Source organism: Maylandia zebra, unplaced genomic scaffold (genome assembly GCF_041146795.1).
Source record: "Maylandia zebra isolate NMK-2024a unplaced genomic scaffold, Mzebra_GT3a scaffold09, whole genome shotgun sequence".
In the NCBI taxonomy this organism is placed as follows: domain Eukaryota; kingdom Metazoa; phylum Chordata; class Actinopteri; order Cichliformes; family Cichlidae; genus Maylandia; species Maylandia zebra.
In genome coordinates this window covers 175,169-195,087 of record NW_027490039.1, presented here as the reverse complement: position 1 = coordinate 195,087, position 19,919 = coordinate 175,169, and the positions used below count along the sequence as shown (strand labels likewise).

General features: G+C 44.8%; 1 protein-coding gene and 1 long non-coding RNA gene across 2 annotated transcripts in view; one reads left to right on the top strand and one right to left on the bottom strand.

Moving 5' to 3' along the window:
* Nucleotides 1-19,919, top strand: part of LOC143415830 (uncharacterized) — a 235,675-nt gene that overhangs the window by 210,834 nt on the left and 4,922 nt on the right. The gene's annotated exons all lie outside the window — the stretch shown is intronic.
* LOC101484771 (MAM domain-containing glycosylphosphatidylinositol anchor protein 2) overlaps nucleotides 1-19,919 on the bottom strand; it is a 172,814-nt gene that overhangs the window by 151,228 nt on the left and 1,667 nt on the right. The gene's annotated exons all lie outside the window — the stretch shown is intronic.

Here is a 19,919-nt window from a genome sequence, read left to right as displayed (position 1 = left end):
ACCCTGACGACCTGGTCAGAAAACTGATGGATCGATGTTTTTATTTGTGATCAGTCAATAGATCATTTTAGTCATTACTCACTAAATGGATGTTTCAGCTTTGAATGCTGTACGATGGATGGCCTGCTCATACATACATGCTAATACTACGAGGTAATGATCGACAACATGCGCTCCTGTATTCGTACTTGGTGTCGTTGTTGCTCCTGCTCGACGTGTGTGTTGGGGACATGTTTTTGGTGAAAACTGTAACAAAGTACAGACGGGATCAAAAGTGCGAACACCGCCTCGGTCTGAAACCGAACATAACTGAACATATTCTGACCTGAGTGTCTGAGCGTCCACCATTGTAACAGCAGGACAGAAATATAAGGACACAGTTGGTCCCCTTTAATCCAACCATGGTGGGCCTGCTGGAGTCTCTACACCTGTCTGCATTCTCTGAACAGTTTCTGTAGTTGCTTCGTCTTCAGAACATGAGGGACTGCAGCACTCTGTGCTTCACGGAGACATGGCTGACCCCCACCGTGCCGTAACTCCGTCGGGTTCATTCTTAATAAAGTTTTATCTAATCTAACGACATAAATCTCAGCCAAACCGATTTACTCAGGAACAAATCAAACACTGAAAAAAGCCCAACAATAACATTTTTAAGTTATCCGAGTGACTTATATATCATGTTTGACCTGAGTAGCGACAGACAGCGGGGGTCTGAAAACGATGAAGTGCCGGGAGTTCGGTGTTCTCGGCGGCTCCAGTGATCCTCGAGCTCCCGGCTAGCTATCGAGCTGGTGGGTAACAGACGTCTCCGAAAACATCGGAGCACTTTTGCAAATATGCGATATCTTGATAAACCGAGCAGATATTTGATGTTTACACAGCTACTTTCTCGCCTGAAAATATGCTAAAAGTTTATTTTGTGACCCAGAAAGAATCATGAGAGTAATATTAAAACTTAGTAGCGGCCGCCATTGTTGGAAACTGGAGTTTGGCTGGGCCGCGCTATGAATTCTGGGATATGGTGGGCCGCGAAGGACACAACCGATCCATCCTTCAAATTCGGGGAGATGAAGGACGCATTTGAAGGAGTCGAGGAACTGGGACAGCCTTCATCGCTGTGACGTAATCGGCCTTCAAATGCGACCTTTGAAGGATGCAGCCGACGTTTTGGGACGCAGCTACTGTGTCTGGGCGCTCAGAGAGCGCTGCACAGTTTGCCTGGGATTCTAATTTAATGCAGTTTAATACAACTCTTCTCATTTTTGTATTTGTTTGAAGGCAGAGCTTTAAACTGAAAGATGCAGAAATCGGGGGTTTTCAGTTGGAGGGTGAAAATTTAGCAACAGCAAGAAGAGCTTTGAGAGCTTTCTAATGTTTGACAGCTGCGGCACAGCTCAGTAGGAAGATGGAAGACTTTACACACAACTGTGGATTCACCATCAGCTGCTGCAACCTGACCCTGATGTTCAGTTACAACATTTGGTGTTGGTTAGCGATGACAACGTGTTGAACTTGTTCGCTCAGATTTCGCCTCGATCACGTCCTGGTGGATGGAGCCTGAACGAGCCTGCACTCACATGCTGACAGCTTACATAAGCACATTGTACGCGATGTATTATTCTCCAAATCTGGCCTTAATCCTCACACTGGGAGAGATGAGTCTCCCCAAGGTGGGATTTCAGCTGCTGAAGATGAGGCGCTGCGATGCTGCGGCACATTTGCTCTTTCTTTGATCGACGCGCTCCTGAAAGCCCAACAGTTGATCCTCGCGACACACATCACATCTGCTCACCTTCCTCACTCAGCCAGCCCTCATCACTGCAGCTTTTTACAAGGATGCGTGCCATTGCACCCGTTTAGACTGTAGGGGACGATGGCTACTTGCAATATTATCTGCCCTGCTCACGCCAGTCCTGCAGTGAGGAATTAAAACGACCTCCTGTTAGGGTACCCGGGTCCTCGACCCAGAGTTATTGAACTTTGGTTTTGATATTATTTATAATTTCTAGAGTTCTCTGTCTTATGGTTTATGTCTCTGTGTTGCATAGTTGCTCGGTCTCCCCTGTCTGCTGTGTCCCCTTGTCAACCCCGCATCTCTGTGTTGTTTCCTGTTTTACTTTGAAAGTCTGTGTCTGCTCCTTGTCACACCTAGCACTTTCCTGAAATGTAAATTCCTTTTGTGTGCTTTGCAGCACCTGGTTTTCCATCTGAGGAGGAAGAGTTTTGACTCCTCTCCCTTTGAAGCCACCAACTCTGATTGGCTGCCCTGTGCAGACATAAAGATGGAACAGCTGAGGTATATCTACCCGCTACCATCACCAGAACCACGAGCAGAGGAAGTATCCTGAAACAAGCGTTTGAAGTAGTCTGACTCTCACAGGAAATATCCGTGCAGACGACCCTGTCACCGGTGACGGGCTCAGGCTTGCATCTCGCACTTTGGGTATAACAAAAGTCAATCTTCAGATAAGGTAGTTGAACTGAAAGAGAACTTCCTGTAGTTTCTGAAATGGTGTTTGTTTAGCGTGTGGTTAAATACAAACTAGCCCAACTCTCACCCGTGAGCTTCATCAGTGGCCTGTTCGGGGGTTTAAACAGCACGGAGATGTGACTGCACGGCACACAGGGAGGTCGGTGTAAACGCCCCCTTCTGCCCGAGGCTCATTACGACGGATTAAATCTTCCACGAGACGTTTTCAGCACGACTACCTGTGCTCGTGCCGCGAGGCGCGCAGCTCTCCGAGCAGCTCGTGTGACTAAGTGTGCTCTGTAACGCTGATTCACGCACACACGGGATCTATATCTGTGTCAGGTGATGACTGAGAGGACATACACTTCCTCTGCCTCCGTATGAATCACAGCCGAACACGCAGTCACACTCGCACACAAGATCAATGTGACACGCTTACACATGCATCACACGGCCTGTCAGAGGCTGTCTTACCTCCAGCTGAGGAGCACAAACCTCACAGGGATGCTCGGTGAATCTCTCAGAGATCACCCGCAGTGAAGGGGAATTTCGGCCTGCCTACATTTACCTGTAAGAATGAGCATGTGTGAGATTTGGATGCTCAACAGCAACAAATGAGAACTTGAATGCAATAAGTCGATGGCTGGGATGGGAGCGCTAGAACTGCGACGACAGCTGACTCGTGTGCTGCAGCTCTGTCAGGAGGAAGGCAGCTCGGCCCTCTTCAGCAGCAGCAGGTTATTGTCCGTAAAGACAGACACGATAAAAAACACATGTGTAAAACATCTGTAGCTGTGACTTGGAGTTAACGTATCAGAATTCATTTCTGACATTTTTCCATGTCTCTGCCCTAAATACAAGATAAGAGACATGAGAGTAGAGTGTGTAACTGTCCGTCACAGACAGGATTCAGTGGTGGGAACATCTGAAGTGCTGAGGCTTAGAAATGCTGCAGCTACTCACTGCGTGGCCTCTCTAACCCATCAACCCATCAACCCAAGGAAAGCGACACCTGAGGAGTTCTTCTTCTCTCAGTTTACTGCCTCCTCTTCCTCTGGAGATGTTACTTCTCCTCCACTGCTCAGCACAGCCAAGCCCACCCAGAGCAGACACGTTGGGTAACTTCTTCACCCAAATGTTTAGTGGAAAAGCAAAGTCATCACGCTGGCTGGTGGACACGCAGAGATGCTCACCGAGCCGTGATGCATCACTGTCTCTGCACCGCTGCTCACGAACAGCAAGCCGCCAGCAGCAACACAAACACACCGACAACTGAAACCTTTATGAACTTAAAGGGTCTTAAATGTCCCACAGCAGCACAGCCAGGTTCATCACATGGTCAGCCATTCAATTCCTAAATCTGCGACTGAATTTTATGGAAAATGAGAAGCAAGCTGTGAAATTCGACATGGCCGATATGGTCCGTGGATTTTCAGTATGAGTTGTAGCACGACGTGTATTTCTCCCAAGGTGCACGTCTGTTGCTACCTGGACCTTTTGTTGGCCACATTTGCACCTCTAACCCTCCCATGATGGAGCAGGACCAGCAGACTTCCACCAGAGGGGCTTTACTTTCATTTACACAGCACATACAGGTGAAGACCTGACAATAAAATAAAGAAAACAGAAAAAACCCAACAATCAGATGATCCCTATGAGCAGCACTTTGGTGACAACGGGGAAGAAAAACTCGTTTTAACAGGAAGAAACCTCCAGCAGAGCTCAGGGAGGGGCGGCTGGTTGGAGGAAGACAATATGAAAACACACTGTGGAAGAGAGCCAGAGGTTAATATAACTGATGATTAAATGCAGGGTGGTGTAACAAAAACAAACACCCAGTGCATCATGGGAGTCCCCCAGCAGCTACGTCTATTGCAGCATCACTAAGGGAGGATTCAGGGTCACCTGGTGCAGCCCTAACTATATGCTTTAGCTAAACGTTTGAAGCCTGATCTTGAAAGCAGAGATAGTGTCTGTCTCCTGAATGCAAACTGGAAGCTGCTACGACCTTAGAACTGCGTCAGCACTGTACCACTGTTACTGCTTTAAGGAAAGTAATCCTGCAGAGATCTGAGTGTGGAAATGTTGACACTTATTACGCTGTGTACCGTGCAGCATGAATGTGCAGCATGCTGCCACGCTAAAAGACACGTGTAGTGAAGAAGAAGCTCAGACCAGGTCTTCATCTTCTCATATTTCTGAGCAGCAGACTTGAGGTGGTAACCCGAGTCATGCTGCTCTTTCTCCTCCTCTTCCTCCTCCTTCTCCGCTGTGCAGCCTCTTGACAGGAGACGGGAGGCGGGCCAACAGTGCTTCCAGTAATCTGCGGTGCTTTGTTCTCATTATGGCACATTAACACTTATTAACACAGTAAACCAACAGCTAATGGCTTGATAAACACAGGAACTCATCGGGAGGGAGAATGAGAGAGGGGGAGAGAGGGCAGGGGTGTTTTGTATGTGTGAGAAAATGCTGCACAGCTGGGAGACAAAGGTAATGATCAAACAATCATAATTAACCCCGACTGCCCAGAGAACGTAGAGTAAGAGGTCAAATATGCACAGTTAATTATTTCCTCAAAGAGGAGAATATGCAGATTTCTATGTGGAGCAGCTCCTCTCCACACATGCTGCAGTCTGTTCAGAGAGCACGCTCTCAATCACGCTGGAAACAAGCCCAGACCAAGCTTAACGAAGCCTAACCTAAACCTACAACCTGAGCCTAATCTTTACTGTAGCCCGAGCTTTAAGATAAGCCTGATCTCTCACCTCAGCCACTGATTTCATCTCGTGGTTTAGGCCAAGATCAAGACTGGATGAATCTCGCCCACAGGTGTGGCTGTTTCCAAGTTTCACTACACATCTGGAAGTGCACGGACTTAAATCAAAAGACCTGAAATGCCAGGTCAGGGAGCTCCGTATGAATGTGAGCCAACCTCGCTCTGAACAAACGACCAGGTCATCTACCAATCAGAAGGCTGCTGGTTCAACCAGACTGCTCTAGTCTGCTTGGGCACGATACTAAGTCCAGGTTACTCTCCAATGCATCGCAGTGTGAGTGCTACATAGACAGCAGTTAAGCACAGAAACAAGTGCTGGTATGGGTGTGAAGAGGTGAATATAGGAACCAGTCCATTTATGACAGTGCTGCACGGGCGAGCAGCTGGCCGTGTGATGAATACGAACTGTCCGAGCTCTGCACCAAAACTCTTTCCTGCATTCACCTTTGTTGGTGGTGCTGGCCACTTTAATGCACAGGAATGTATCGGCGTGTTTTTCCTGGACACTGAGAGAGTAGCTACATGATTTACATTTCAAATTGATCCCCACTGATCTTTTACCATCATCTCATCTGCAGTTTTACTTCCTGCCAGCTGTGCATGAGACGATCATATAGAGACCAAGAGTAAAGTATTTACAGCAGCCTGAAGCCTAAACTGTTGGCTCACACTTGGCACACTGAAACATGATGGAGACTAAGGAAAGACATAAGAACAGATCAGCAGATCTTCAGAGGTGTGCTTCAGTCTCTCCTGTGGTTCTCTTCATCATAATGTCACAGACACTCAAATGAGCCAAAACGCCTCCTGACTTCTGTGGAGTTTTGTCACCAGAGAGGAGTCTGGGTCTGCTCGCTGCCTCCCTCCCCTTGGCCCCGGAGGACCTGGATTATCCCAAACTTCAGGATTATAGCTGAACACTAGCCGACTCGCTGCTCTTCATCCTCGACAACAAACTGCAGGAATCCAGGCAGCAGGAAGATAAAAGAAAATGTGGAGATAATAAAGTGCTTGTAGGTGTTCTTTAGCTTAATTATATCTTTGATAGTGAAGCCTGAAGGAGCAGCGAGCAAAGCCTGACACCTTTGATGTGTTTCTGCTGCATGAAGCACAGACGCACACATTGATGGAGCGCACAAAAACACATCAAAATGAAAACGTGTTTCAGAGCTATGTTTATCTGTGGTGCAGCAGATAACAAGCTTTCACACATTTGCACATCTGGAGCCATTAGTTTGAAAAATTCCATTAACCAGTTGAATTTTCAAACTTTCCAGTTTAGCTGCATGTTAGGAAGCAGCTGTTTCATTACAGTGTGTCAGAGTCAAATGTTGCTCTTTATTTTATCTGATTTACAAACTCATCTGAGCTTCTTACTTTCACATAGAACAACAAATTTACAACAACACGTTCCACGTCGTTGCACGGTTTCACTCATACAGCTATGCAGACTCTTTGTAGCACTGTGAGGCACAGAAGTAGCTTCTGCATTTAACATCCAGCGCATGAAGACTTCCTTTCCCCTGCAGCTCTCTCGTGGTGCACATCCTCTCATCAACTTCTTCTATCAGGCTAACACGGACAGACCAATGACCCTTTACTGTCACACAAACGCACACTTTAGAATCAGCAGTTAACCTGACAAGCATGTCTTTGGAAAGGTTCTTCTTACTGAAAGGGCAGCTGCTCATTTCATTGGCTAACTACACTCTCAGGTTCATAGGGTTAGTTGTCTCTGTGTCCTGCTCTCTGCTAGTTCAGCTCATGGTAAATGGGCTGTAACTTATGTAGCACTCACACACTGAGTGCACATCTACAGAGCCTCTTTCAAAAAACTCATGTATGCATGGAAACAAGCAGGGCTGTATGAAGGAATTCAACTCTGTTCATCTATACAGCATCCAATCACAACAGCAGTCGCCTCAAGGTGCTTATATTGTAAGGTATGAGCAGCACTTTGGCGACAGTGGGAAGGAAAAACTCCCTTTTAACAGGAAGAAACCTCCAGCAGAACCAGGCTCAGGGAGGGGCGGGGCCATCTGCTGTGGACCAGCTGAAGGCTTTTCAGGGAGTTTTTAGGACTTCCTGATAATAATGAATTACAGTCGTCCAGCCTGGAAGTAATAAATGCATGAACTAGTTTTTCAGCGTCACTCTGAGACAGGATATTTCTAACTTTAGAGATGTTGCACAAATGGAAGAAAGCAGTCTTACATATTTGTTTAATATGTGCATTGAAGGACATATCCTGGTCAAAAATGACTCCAAGGTTCCTCACAGCGTTACTGGAGGCCAAGGTAATGCCATCCAGAGTAAGAATCTGGTTAGATACCATATTTCTAAGCTTTTCAGGGCCGAGTACAATAACCTCAGTTTGATCTGAATCAAGAAGCAGAAAGTTAGCGGCCATCCAGGTCTTTATGTCTTTAAGACATTCCTGCAGTTTAACTCATTGGTGTGTGTTATCTGGCTTCATACTACGGCTGCCACAAACGATTATTTTGATAGTCGATTATTTCTGCGATTAGTCGACTAATCAGATCATCATCCATTGGACGTAAAACGTACAGCTTATTGCACCAGCAGCATCTGCTCTTATATAACTATCATTAGCTGACAGCTTTAAGTGTTTAAGGTCTGTGCTAACTAAAAGTAAAGACAAGATGATAGTTTATTAAATTTTAATGACATTTGCAGATTGTTTCGGTGAAGTTTAATAAACTCCTTGCTGTCTAAAATATAACAGGACACCGGAGTAAATTCTCGAGCATCTCACACTTCTGATGATCAGTTTTCTTTTTGACATTTATTCAGCTGTGTAAAAACTATAACTTTAATCTCAGCCAAACCGATTTACTCAGGAACAAATAAAATACTGAAAAAGCCAAACAACCTGAGTGTAACCTGAGTAGTGAAAGACGGCGGTGGGTTTGAAAACGATTTGCCGGGAGTCCGGTGTTCTCACGGCTCTAGTGAGCCTTGAACCCCGGCTTGCTATCGAGCTAGTGGGTAACAGACGTCTCCGAAAACGTCGGAGCGCTTTTGAAAATATGTGGTGTCCTGATAAACTGAGCAGATATTTGAGGTTTACACAGCTACATTCTCGCCTGAAAATATGTTAAACGTTTATTTTGTGACCCAGAAAGAATAATAAGAGTAACATTAAAACTAACTAGCTGCCGCCATTGTTGGAAACTGCGCTGGGCCGCGCTATGAATTCTGGGTTAGGTTGGGCCATACGCCCGACCCATCCTTCAAATCTGGGGAAAAGTAGGACGCATTTGTCGGCTGCATTTGCATCTGGACAGCCTTCGTCGCGTTGCTGTAACGTAATCGGCCTTCAAATGCGGCCTCCGAAGGATGTGGCCCCTGAATTTGGACACAGCTACGATATCGGAGTTGCTTCTTCTTCTTCAGGGTTTAACGGCAGCTGGCATCCTTGTACATGCAGTGCTGCCATCTTCTGTTTCAGTCTGTTATTACACCCTTAAATCCTACTACTTATTCCTGCGTCTTTTGTGATCTTACAAAGCGTCAAACGACGCGTCGACTATTAAATTAGTCGTCGACAATTTTGACATGATCGTGACTAGTCGATTAATCGTGGCAGCCCTACTTCATAGATAGATAGAGCTGGGTGTCATCTGCGTAGCAGTGAAAATGTATGCTATGCCTTCTGATGATACTGCCTAAGGGAAGCTACAGAGATGAGTCCACTGTCAGAGGCCATAAGAAGATCATTTGTAACCTTCACTAAACAAGTAATTATTGAAGCTAACTCAGAAAGATCAATTGGAGAAAAAGAGTCTAACTTAACATCAATGGTACTAAGAGTAGCTGTAGATAATATTACATCTGTGGGATGATTACTGGTAATTTTTTCTCTAATGATAAAAATTTTATTTGTGAAGAAGTTCATGAAGTCATTACTAGTTAACGTTAAAGGGATGGTTGGCTCAACAGAGCTCTGACTGTTTGTCAGCCTGGCTACAGAGCTGAAGAGAAACCTGGGGTTGTTCTTATTTTCTTCAATCAGTGATGAATAGTAAGATGTTCTGGCTCTGTGGAGGGCTTTCTTATAAAGCAGCAAACTATTTCTCCAGGCTAAATGATGATCCTCTAAATTTGTGACACGCCATTTCCTCTCCAGCTTACGAGTCATCTGCTTTAGGCTACGTGTTTGAGAATTATACCATGGAGTCAGGTACTTCTGATTAGAGACCTTAGTTTTCACAGGAGCTACAGTATCCAGAGTCGTATGTAGTGAGGAGGTGAAATTATTAACAAGATGATCGACCTCTGTCTGCTGGGGGACAGCTAGCGGGGCCTACACTACCTTTGGCTCCCCCGGCTACAGAGAGTCTCCAATTCAGTAATCCCGGCCTCCAGAGCTGCAAATATGCTGCATTTATTACAAGTATCATTACTGCTAAAGGAGGCCGAGGAGTAACTAAACATCTGACACAATGAGCAGGAAAGTGCAGGTAGGATGGGTGAAGAGGCCGTGGTGCTAGCGAGTCTGCTTCGAGCTAAGCTAAGCTAGCGAATCCCTAAAGACACAGTGAGTGAATACTGTGACAATAAATTAACGAGTGAGTACACAGAGAGCGTGTTTGGGATGACGTATGTGAAGATTACTATGAAGATAGATATCTAAAGGTTTTTCATTAAATAGCTACGCAGATAAGCTACACGAAAACACCACTGTGGAACAGGAGGCGATCTCTACCATAGAGAGTGAACACCAAGTGACAGCGCCACTCAAAGGAGGCTTCAGTAGTTTGCCCAAGGACGACAGAGCTGGGGATCAAACTACCAACCTTCCGAAGAGTACCAAAACAAAGCTTTGGCAGCCATGAGAACTGGGTAAGACACTATAAAGGGTCCATCCAGGACATGTGAATGAAGCAAATAGTAAATTGTATAATAATACTAACTACGAGCTGCTAATACTAGTAGGAGATAGCATTACTACACCTCTCACCCCTGTTTGCAAATTACTTCAAATATATTTAAAAAAGAACTGAGGATGTTTCACGTGTACGTGGCTGAAGTATTATGTAGATTCATATTAGTACTGAAGAGTCGTTTCAAACATCATATACAGTACAGATACGGTAACAAAAAAGGCCTGAGAAGCGTGTGATGTGGTTCAATATCTGTAGGAGGTTTGTCGATCAGCTAATGCCACCTCTGTCTCCAGGCTCGTCAGCCACTGGCAGCCTGCCTCACATGCTGGTGGAAATGCTGGTTATTAAAAGTAAAGCAAAGTGAAGGTTTCCTGAGCTGCAAAATGAAGCTAAAGGTGAAGTACGAAAACATGCAGTTCCTCTAATGACCACTGGAGGCTTCGGAGGAACCAAATCGACCCCCACAGACTACGCAGAAATGTTTCCAGTTTTAAGAGTTACGGATTAGAATATCTTATTAATTCCTGCATGATGTGGTTACAGTTTCTCTACGGCAATAACAGACTGAACTAAATCAATGAATACAACATATTACAAACAAACAGAACTGAAGAAGCTTCTCGAATGAGAGGCGCAACTTAACGAAGTCCAGACGCTTTTCTTTCCAAGCTCCTTAGACTACAATGACCTGGATGACTGAGAACAGACAATAAAGTTACCAAATATAAGAATTAGCTCTAATATATCTACGAATAGCAAGATGATAAATATCCAGAGTATTACAGAGGTTAGATAAATATGAGTGAGATTTTAAACTGTCAAACGTTGTGTCTGTTGTTCGTCTGTAGAGGACGTGTAACTGCTGCACTGTGTGCTGTGCATCAGATGGAGGAGTTGTGCAGCGATAACCAGGAATGATTTCCTGTGTCGGTCAGTGGTGCATTATGGGTAATCTCAGTCTCTCACTGTGACTGGCCAGCACGTCACAGAGTGTGTGGGAGGTGTTGCCTGACAGAGTCCAGCTTCATCCACACAGCTTTACTGTCCCTGTGATCAGTTTGAGTCTGTTGGCGCCTGCGACCCTCAGCCTGCTGTCCCAGCATGCAACAGCACAGAGGATAGCATCTTATGTGTTTGTTTTAAATTACTTACAAAACACAATGTCGCGGGATTTTAACATTTAAATAATGTTGGACAGAAAGTCGCTCATGTCCTCTAGACAACGGATAATCACAGATTTATTGTTGGGAGGAAACGTCTGCACCGTCAGGCTGTTTCAAGTGTTTACACTTCGTTTTGGTTTAGGTTTGCATTTTAGGCAAAGTGCCTTGAAATCTATCTGTCACATAAGTGTGTGGTGTGTTGAACGGTCCTGCTGCAGTAACTGAAGGTGTAACCAAAGATGTTTCACAAACACACAGATTCTGTGTAGATTCCTGAGCAGTGTGAGGCTGCACTTGTATGAAGACGTACGTGGCCAGGAGAGCGTACCAGGTCCAGACTTATGTTGTGTGGTTTGGGAACAAATCAGGTTCAGTGCAGGGAGAAGACAGTCCTCACAAAGGTTTCATTAGAAACACACAGACTGAAAACCCACCTCCTCCAAACTCAACTAAACTCCACAATGATCAGTCAGTGCTGGGGATGAACACAACAGGTGTACCAGATCTTCACTCCTCAGTCTGATTATGTATACCTGTGTCCAGGCTAGCTTTAGCATTGGACCCACTGCACCGACATATTTCCAGCAGTCAGAAACTGATGTCGGTCCCACTTTAGAGAAGGTGGTTTCAGTCGAGCAGCAGAGTCGAGCAGCAGAGTCGAGCAGCAGATACTCAAAAGCTAATTAATGAGCAATTATTTTAGACATTGTCTGAAAAACATCAAATATATCTATATTTACATATATAAATATTGCGAGTATAGTGTGAGTGCCTCCAAAAACTCTTACATCCTTCAGCTTTTTTAGAGATGACTTGACAGCGCTCGTAAAATGCTAGCACTCTGCTAATGCTCGCTGATTGGTCGGTTAAGACGTTTGTTATGTTTCCCACAAACACTTCGTGTGGGATCAGGAGTCCGGACAGCGGTCGTTCTCCAGTATTTGGATGTTCTTCGATAAAATGTTCTTTTATTTATGTTTTGGTTGTTTAAAGCTGGTTGGCTAACAAAGGTGCGTAACTGGGGACATTACACACCACAACGCACCAAACCACACAACAAACAAACAAAGAAACATTTTCAGACCAGAGAGAGTAACAAACGATTCTCGTAATCATCATCTGCTCATACAGGATGCTACTCACTAAATTAAATCCTCTTTATGTTCAACCCGGCCGATTGATTTTTAATCTCAGTTATGATTAAGAATCGTAACTGTCAGGAACGAAACATGGATCTCACAAGAGAAAATGACACCTTGTACCAGCTTCAGTTGAATTTGATCTGCATTACAATAACATGCGTATAGAAAGCCTGAAAACCGACTAGACCCACTCCCACCCACGACACACATACTCATTGTAAAATCTTCATATTTGCTCAAATCAGACGATAAAAGGCAACAAAAAGTGTTCAGTCTGATGACTCGTGTGCTTTTATGTTGTGCTCAGTCCTGCACATGGATCTGGACTCAGATTCTCCAGACTGTGTGAGTAAGTGTGGCGCCTGCAGTGAGCGGAGCGGCCTCCAGGAGGCGCCGTCGGCTCCTCAACCTGTGGTTTGGAGTCGTTGAGTGAAAGGCTGCCAAACGCAGAGCGAGTGTGCGGCAGACTGGCTGTTTGTGTTTGACCTTTTCCATCCAAATGAGCTTTAACTTCATTGTGCTGAGGAGAGTTTATGAGGCAGAAAATGAGCCCATATGGCTGTGAAATCAGATCAGTGTCACCAACAACAGATCAAACAACACATCTGACTGCCAGCGAGCACAGCAACAACAACACCGACTGACTGCAGGCTGAGCCGCCATCGAAGGATGACAGCGGCTGACTCATCGGACGAACCGAGGTTCACACTTGCAGCTTCAGTGTCATCAGGCAGGTCCTGGGCTAACGCTGGGGTCTGAGAGCTGCTCCTTCTAGCCAGTGATGCTGTCACTGTTCAAACAGTTTAATCTGGCAGTTCACCCTCTGAAGGAAACTGAAGTTTTAATCAATATTACAAAGATTTTCCAGCATATTTGGAATTTCTAAGGCACTGGGAGAGAATGTACTCTCAAAGGGGAAAATTCAATTATCCAATTACATTTGATTTCTATTGGACCAAATCACAACAAGCTGCTTTATGTTGTAAAGTAAAGAAGAGAACAGTGAGCAGGTAAGATCTTTGCTGTGTTTTGGTTGAAACTCTGCGTACAAGGCTCGCCCACATGCACACATGTCCAGGTTGACTGATCCATAAAGGCCCACCGTGTGCATTTGGGTGTGGCTGTGCCATATGACCAAACTCTCATATCTCAATATAAGATCGTCCTGACAACGATATACATCACAAACATTTTCAGCTAATTCTGTGACTGTCGGGCAGCTCGGCCTCCGTGACGTGTTTGCAGCTGGGCGTCGTGTACCTGGAGTCCCGTGTTGCACAACAGTTTTCTTTGTGAGTATTTACCACACGGCCCGTTCTAAGGTTCATTTTTGAGCACCTGACGGCTCTTTTCAGCCTCTCGTCTGTAAACACTCTGCATACTATTTCACGTGAGTCAGTTTATTTTGGAAAATCTCAGCAGGATCTTCAGCTTTATTGTGAAAGGTTTATGTGGAAAATAAACAAGCGGACGGCGGAGCCAGACGATTGTTGTTGCTAACGACAACGCACAAAAACAGTCGCTTGTGCGTCCGTAGTGTGGTTATGTTAAATATAAGAGAAAGAGAGAGGTTTAAGAACTTCTACAGTGACATCAAAGCCATGAACGAATATTGCCGTAAACAGTTTGTTTTGCGACACCACAAAACAAACGACAGCATAAAATGAACCGACAGACGTTTTTATATCGTGAGCCGATATGCATGGTTATATCGAACAGCCCTACATCCAAGTTTCATAAATGTTTTTCTCCTCACAGGATTTTTGGCTTTTGTGCTCACGTTCTTCTTATAAATGAGATCCAACCCACAAAGCAGAGGTCCAGCTAGCTAAGCTGGCAGCCTTTACATGCTGTAAGCTCTGCTCAGGACATCAGCAGCAGTAGCTGAGCCCGTGAACAAACAGCAGCTGCTGCAGGGGGAAGTCCAGCTGCCACTGTGTTTCAGACAGATTCTACTAACTGTACACACGTCCTTCAGTTTTCATCATTTGGTCTGTTTCAAGCTAAAAGCAACAATTTGTTGTTGTTAGCACCGTGTGTCAGTGTGACTGTGTGTGAAAGCTGATGTGTTCAGTGCACACTTAGATGGTTGAAACTGAACAAACGCTACAGCCGTTACAGCCGTGGTGTCATTTTTAAAACAACCATACCCACTAAAGGGCAGCACGGTGTCCAAAGACATGCACTTGTCCGTGGGTGCGAATGCGACCTGTCCAGGGTGGACCCCGCCTCTCGCCCTGTGACAGCTGGGATAGGCTCCAGCGCCCCCTGACCCAGAAAAGGATCAGCGGAAGCAATTGGATGGACATCAAATAAATCCACAGTTTAAAAAGCTCATAAATATTTATCTCATAAAAAAGAAAAGGTCAGTGCAGGGGGATCAGTGAACTAGGAGGGTCATGCTGTTTGGATCCCGCACACATCCATCTGCTCAGCGACCAGCATGCTGCAGAAGCGCTAAACTCACACTGCAATACACGTACAAAGCATCTGTGACAGGAAGATGTACATCCCAAAGGCATGTGGTGAAACAAACACGTGACTTCAGCAGGAAATTTCAAGTATACAACAAACATTCAGTTTACCTGCTGCAGCTGCAAACGATGGTCGTGGAACACAACAGACAAATGCGACACTTTCAAATAATGTAAGTCTGATCGTGGACAGCGTGCTGTAGTTTGGACCGGAGACACTGTCCTCCTTTCGTTCTCAAATTGAGCTAAAAGATAATCAAGTCTGAAATTAATTTTCTGTCTCATAGATTAGTCAACTTATCATTTGAGCTCAGCTCGTCCCAAAGCCTGTGTGGCAGAAACCAGCAGAACAATCAGGCCTCCATTCACCAAATGTTCCAATACAAACACACAGATGTTGCTACCTAATCCCCTTCCTGTCCTTCCTCCCTGTCCTCCTGCAGCCTCACAGCTTCTGTTTGAACACCAGTTTTGGTAAAAATGGAGTTTTAGCTGCACGGCCCCGCAGACGCATCAGCACCGATGTAAGTAACATCGGCTGTGATGTAATACGCCTCCTCTTCTCTAATCTGTCACATATAAGATTACAGATAATCTGGGTGTGAGGTGACGTCACACGGTCAGACCCAAAGCAAACACACACTGTGCTGTTATTAGTAGGGAAACACACAGAAGACCAATGTGAACAGCTATGGTGAGCACTTTGATGTTATCTCATCACCTTGTTTTCATCAAAAAAAGGTAACTGACGAACATCATTTGTCAACAACGTAACTTCCTTCTGTTGTAAAAGTTACATTTTTCCATGAAACACCTGACAGCTCAGGCGCACTAAGAACATCTGGATTTGATGATTTCTGCCTGTCAGTTGTCATGGTTCACTGTTGTACATCAGTAAATGTAAAAAGCTGATGGTACAGCCCATTTATACACGTGCTCACTTGTTCAACAGTCACCTGGAGTTTTGCCCTGTGTCACTGACACAGATGCAGCCGCTGGACTCTTTCTGGAAACCCACAGATATCATCACAGCCAGCACGAGTACAGCAGAGAGCTGTGACAGCTGTTGTCTTTTCTTCTTGGCCTGTGTGAAGATGCATCAGCCTGGTGTGAACACACTGCTACTATAGCCATACCTCAGAAAACACATGACACATAGCTGTGAGTTATACGTGCATCCCCAAAAATACAGCTGATAACAGATATGGACTTGACCAATCAGTGACAGCCAATATGCTAATCCAGCTAACCAGCACTAGTGGTTCTTCTGCTTATCCGGGGCCGGGTCGCGGGGGCAGCAGCCCAAGCAGAGAGGCTCGTGGCCATAGGTGAGGGTAGGGACGTAGATCGACCGGTAAATTGAGAGCTTCGCTTTTTTATCTAATATTTTGTCAAATATCTGCATCACATATAAATAGTTCAAACAAAATCTATTTTAGACGACTCGTGGCGACTGGTTAGCAAAGCTGTGAATTTCCCTATCGTTGGATATAAGACTATTAGATTAAACAGATTACACACCAATCCTAGTGATCCATATTTAGACAACAAGCAAAGATTAAATGAAAGAATCAGCATCATATATGAGCCCCGGGATGAAAAACAATGTGTTTAAAAGAATTAAAAGTTTTGTTTTATGTCAACAAATCATCTCCAGTTTTCTCACCAACATCACCGTGGTGATGTGCTCCTTTACACAGACTGTAAGGACCGAAGAAGAGTTCAAACATCCTGGTTATTCGTAACTCACACACACTCACACTCTTTGCAGTGGCGACCCCAGCACTGCTGGGTGTGAGCACGTCAAAGCTGAGGGTGTAGGTGTAATCTGTAATCAAATTACATTTATATCAAAGTATTTATCTACTATTATTATTATTAGTAATCACAGACCAAACAGTGAAGTCATTTATTGTTATTCAGTTATGAACAAATAAAGTATTAGTTGTTTTCTTTCATGTACTTTATGCGATTGGTTGACCTCAGGTCAGAACATGTGACAGTGTGTCCACAGCACGCTCTCATCCCAGCGTGCCACACCGACGGCTGTGACACACGTGCTGCAGGGGATAGCGCTCTGGTCTAAAACATCTGCTTCACATCTCATTTATTACCTAGAGTCAACAAGAACATGAGTGCGCTTCACAAGCAACAACCCACTGCTGAGAAATGATGTGCAAACTGGCCTCTTTTACACAGCATCTATGACGACACGCAGCAGACACACGATCGTGCTCTCAACACCATCACACATGTTTGCTTGGATATGAGTAAAATTGCTGCACAACAACCATTCTTTTGTTGTGAGGTTTTTCAACAGTCTGCTGTCAGCACACTGATAAACAGGTACGTCCTCTTCAGATGCTCCAGGTGATTACTGAAACTACCATCTGATATCTACAATTACAACAAAATCTGATCATAATATTATCCCACGGTCATGTCAATACTGGCACTGACAACACCAGCGATGCTGACGCACAACAGTTTGTAAAACTCTTAAAAACAGCAACCCACCCATGAAAAGGTCACACGCCTGATCGATCTCTTCCACAGGCCTCGATGTCACAGTCACACATTTCCTAAATCTGCTGCCACTGATCGTCATTGAATATTTTCATAAGTTTATTATTTATCTGCCAAAACAAGAAGCAGTGGCTGCACGGCTCAAACATTCACCAGCACTGTGAGCGTGGACGATGACCGCAGCGCTCCTGTTCATGTGTGTGGTCGTCACCACCGTTTGTACTTTTTTCAGTAAGAGTAATCTAACTAATTACTATTTCTATCGTTACAACGCTGTTACCGTTATTTTTCAACAAACAGACGACTGAAGCTGTGTTCAGCTGACTGCACCTTACATCAGCTGCAGAAGTAGCTGTAAGTAATCTGGGCGCTGCAGCTTTAAGCAGCTGCGCGCTCCCGCGGGCGGGGATCACTTTCTGCCCGACGACCACTTTTTTAAAGGTGAACTGGGGAAATCAATTATACCCTGGACCCCAGAGGGCTAAACATTTTTTTAAAGTAACTCAATAGTTACTTTTCAAGTAATTAATTACTTTTAGAATCTTGTAACTCAGTTACTAACTCAGTTACTTATTTGAAGAAGTAACTAGTAACTATGACTTGTAACTAGTACAACGCTCTACACTTCTCAGGTGAGATTCTTCGGATGTTATTTGTCAAACTTTAATAACCTGAGAACACTTTCTGTAATGATGTGTTTTCATATCATGTTTAGCAACAGATTAGTTTAATCCTTCCTCTGTTTTATTCTTTGTTGTGTGTTTGAGGTGTAACATGTTAATGATGCACACAGTTAGGCAGCATTTAAAGGTTCATGATGGATGAGTGTGATTGGTTACACAGCTTTTTACATGAAACAGTCCTCAAACTGAACTTCTCAGTGTTAAACTATTCCATTAGTTTAGGTTAGCCAAAGGGAATGATAACAGAATGATGTGACTTTCTTTGGTTAGTTTGGATATCTGGGTGCTGAATGCCCAGAAGACAGTGGAGATTATTGTGGACTTCAGGAAGCACACAGCCCCACTCCCCCCCATCATCCTGACTGACACCCCCATCACCTCTGTGGACTCATTCCGCATCCATCCATGCATCCATCCATGCATCCACCCATGCATCCATCCATGCATCCACCCATGCATCCATCCATGCATCCATCCATGCATCCACCCATGCATCCATCCATCCATGCATCCATCCATCTATCCATCCATCCATCCATGCATCCATCCATCCATCCATCCATGCATCCACCCATGCATCCACCCATGCGTTCTCTTCAGCTTATCCTTGTCAGTGTTGCGGGGGGGCTATCATAGGGTGCGAGCAGGGTGCACCCTGGACAGGTCACCAGTCTGTCACAGGGCTAACACAGAGACAACCATTCACACTGTAATCTAACTCACGGGTTTGTGATGTCACTCTGTCAATCACTAATCACTGCCAGTAAACATACCAGCTAATCCTCCATGACCAACATTTATAAAATGGGTTAGAAAATGAGTGTGTGGGCCCAAAAACTCCTCAGAGAAGAGTTTGCTGAGGTCAAGACCAAGGACGAGTTTCCATAAACCTCTGCAGGAAATAAATGATGGCCACAGAAAAGAGCTTTAAAGGGCGCCCACCTGGGCTTCAGCTTTCAGGCTCTGAAGGTATGGTTGTGTTTTATGCTGAGCACAGCCATGTGTTTTTACAAAAGTAAATACACACGGATCCACTAGTGTCCACTGAGCGTCCACGCTGACCTCCACATGCTGCATTTTAGTATTTCTCTGCAGCACACTCACACACTCCTGCTGCATGTCTCATGCACTTACACACAGCACCACACACCTACTGATGTCACAGAGATCTTTGACTCGACACAGACATATCAAGGACTAACATGTTTCTGACATGTGGACATGTGCTAAACTAATGATCTGGTCACTCTGGCCGTGGCCTGCGCTGAATCATACATGTTATTAATCTCTGGCAGATGGCTCCGCCCCTCCCTGAGCCTGGTTCTGCCGGAGGTTAAAAGGGAGTTTTTCCTTCCCACTGTCGCCAAAGTGCTGCTCATAGGGGGTCATATGATTGTTGGGTTTTTCTCTGTGTTATTGTAGGGTCTGCGTTACAATACAAAGCACCTTGAGGCGACTGCTTATTTTGGTGCTGTATAAATAAATTGTATTAAATTTCTGTGGTCAGACAAAGATGGAGATGACTTGTACATTTGAAATCAAAGTAGCTTGCTGGCTATAAGCTCAGTGGTGGTGTATTATCACTTATGATTGGCTGGCTGCACTGACATGTTGTCATAGTATTTCATTTCATAAAACGAGCAAACACTGAAAAGTGTAGGACTAAACTCTGGTTACCTGGCTGTAAAAGCAGGTCAGCGATGCTGCTGTTCAGGGTGCAGCCTAGCACAACCATCAAAATACAACTGTTGGCCATTACATGCTTTGAATTG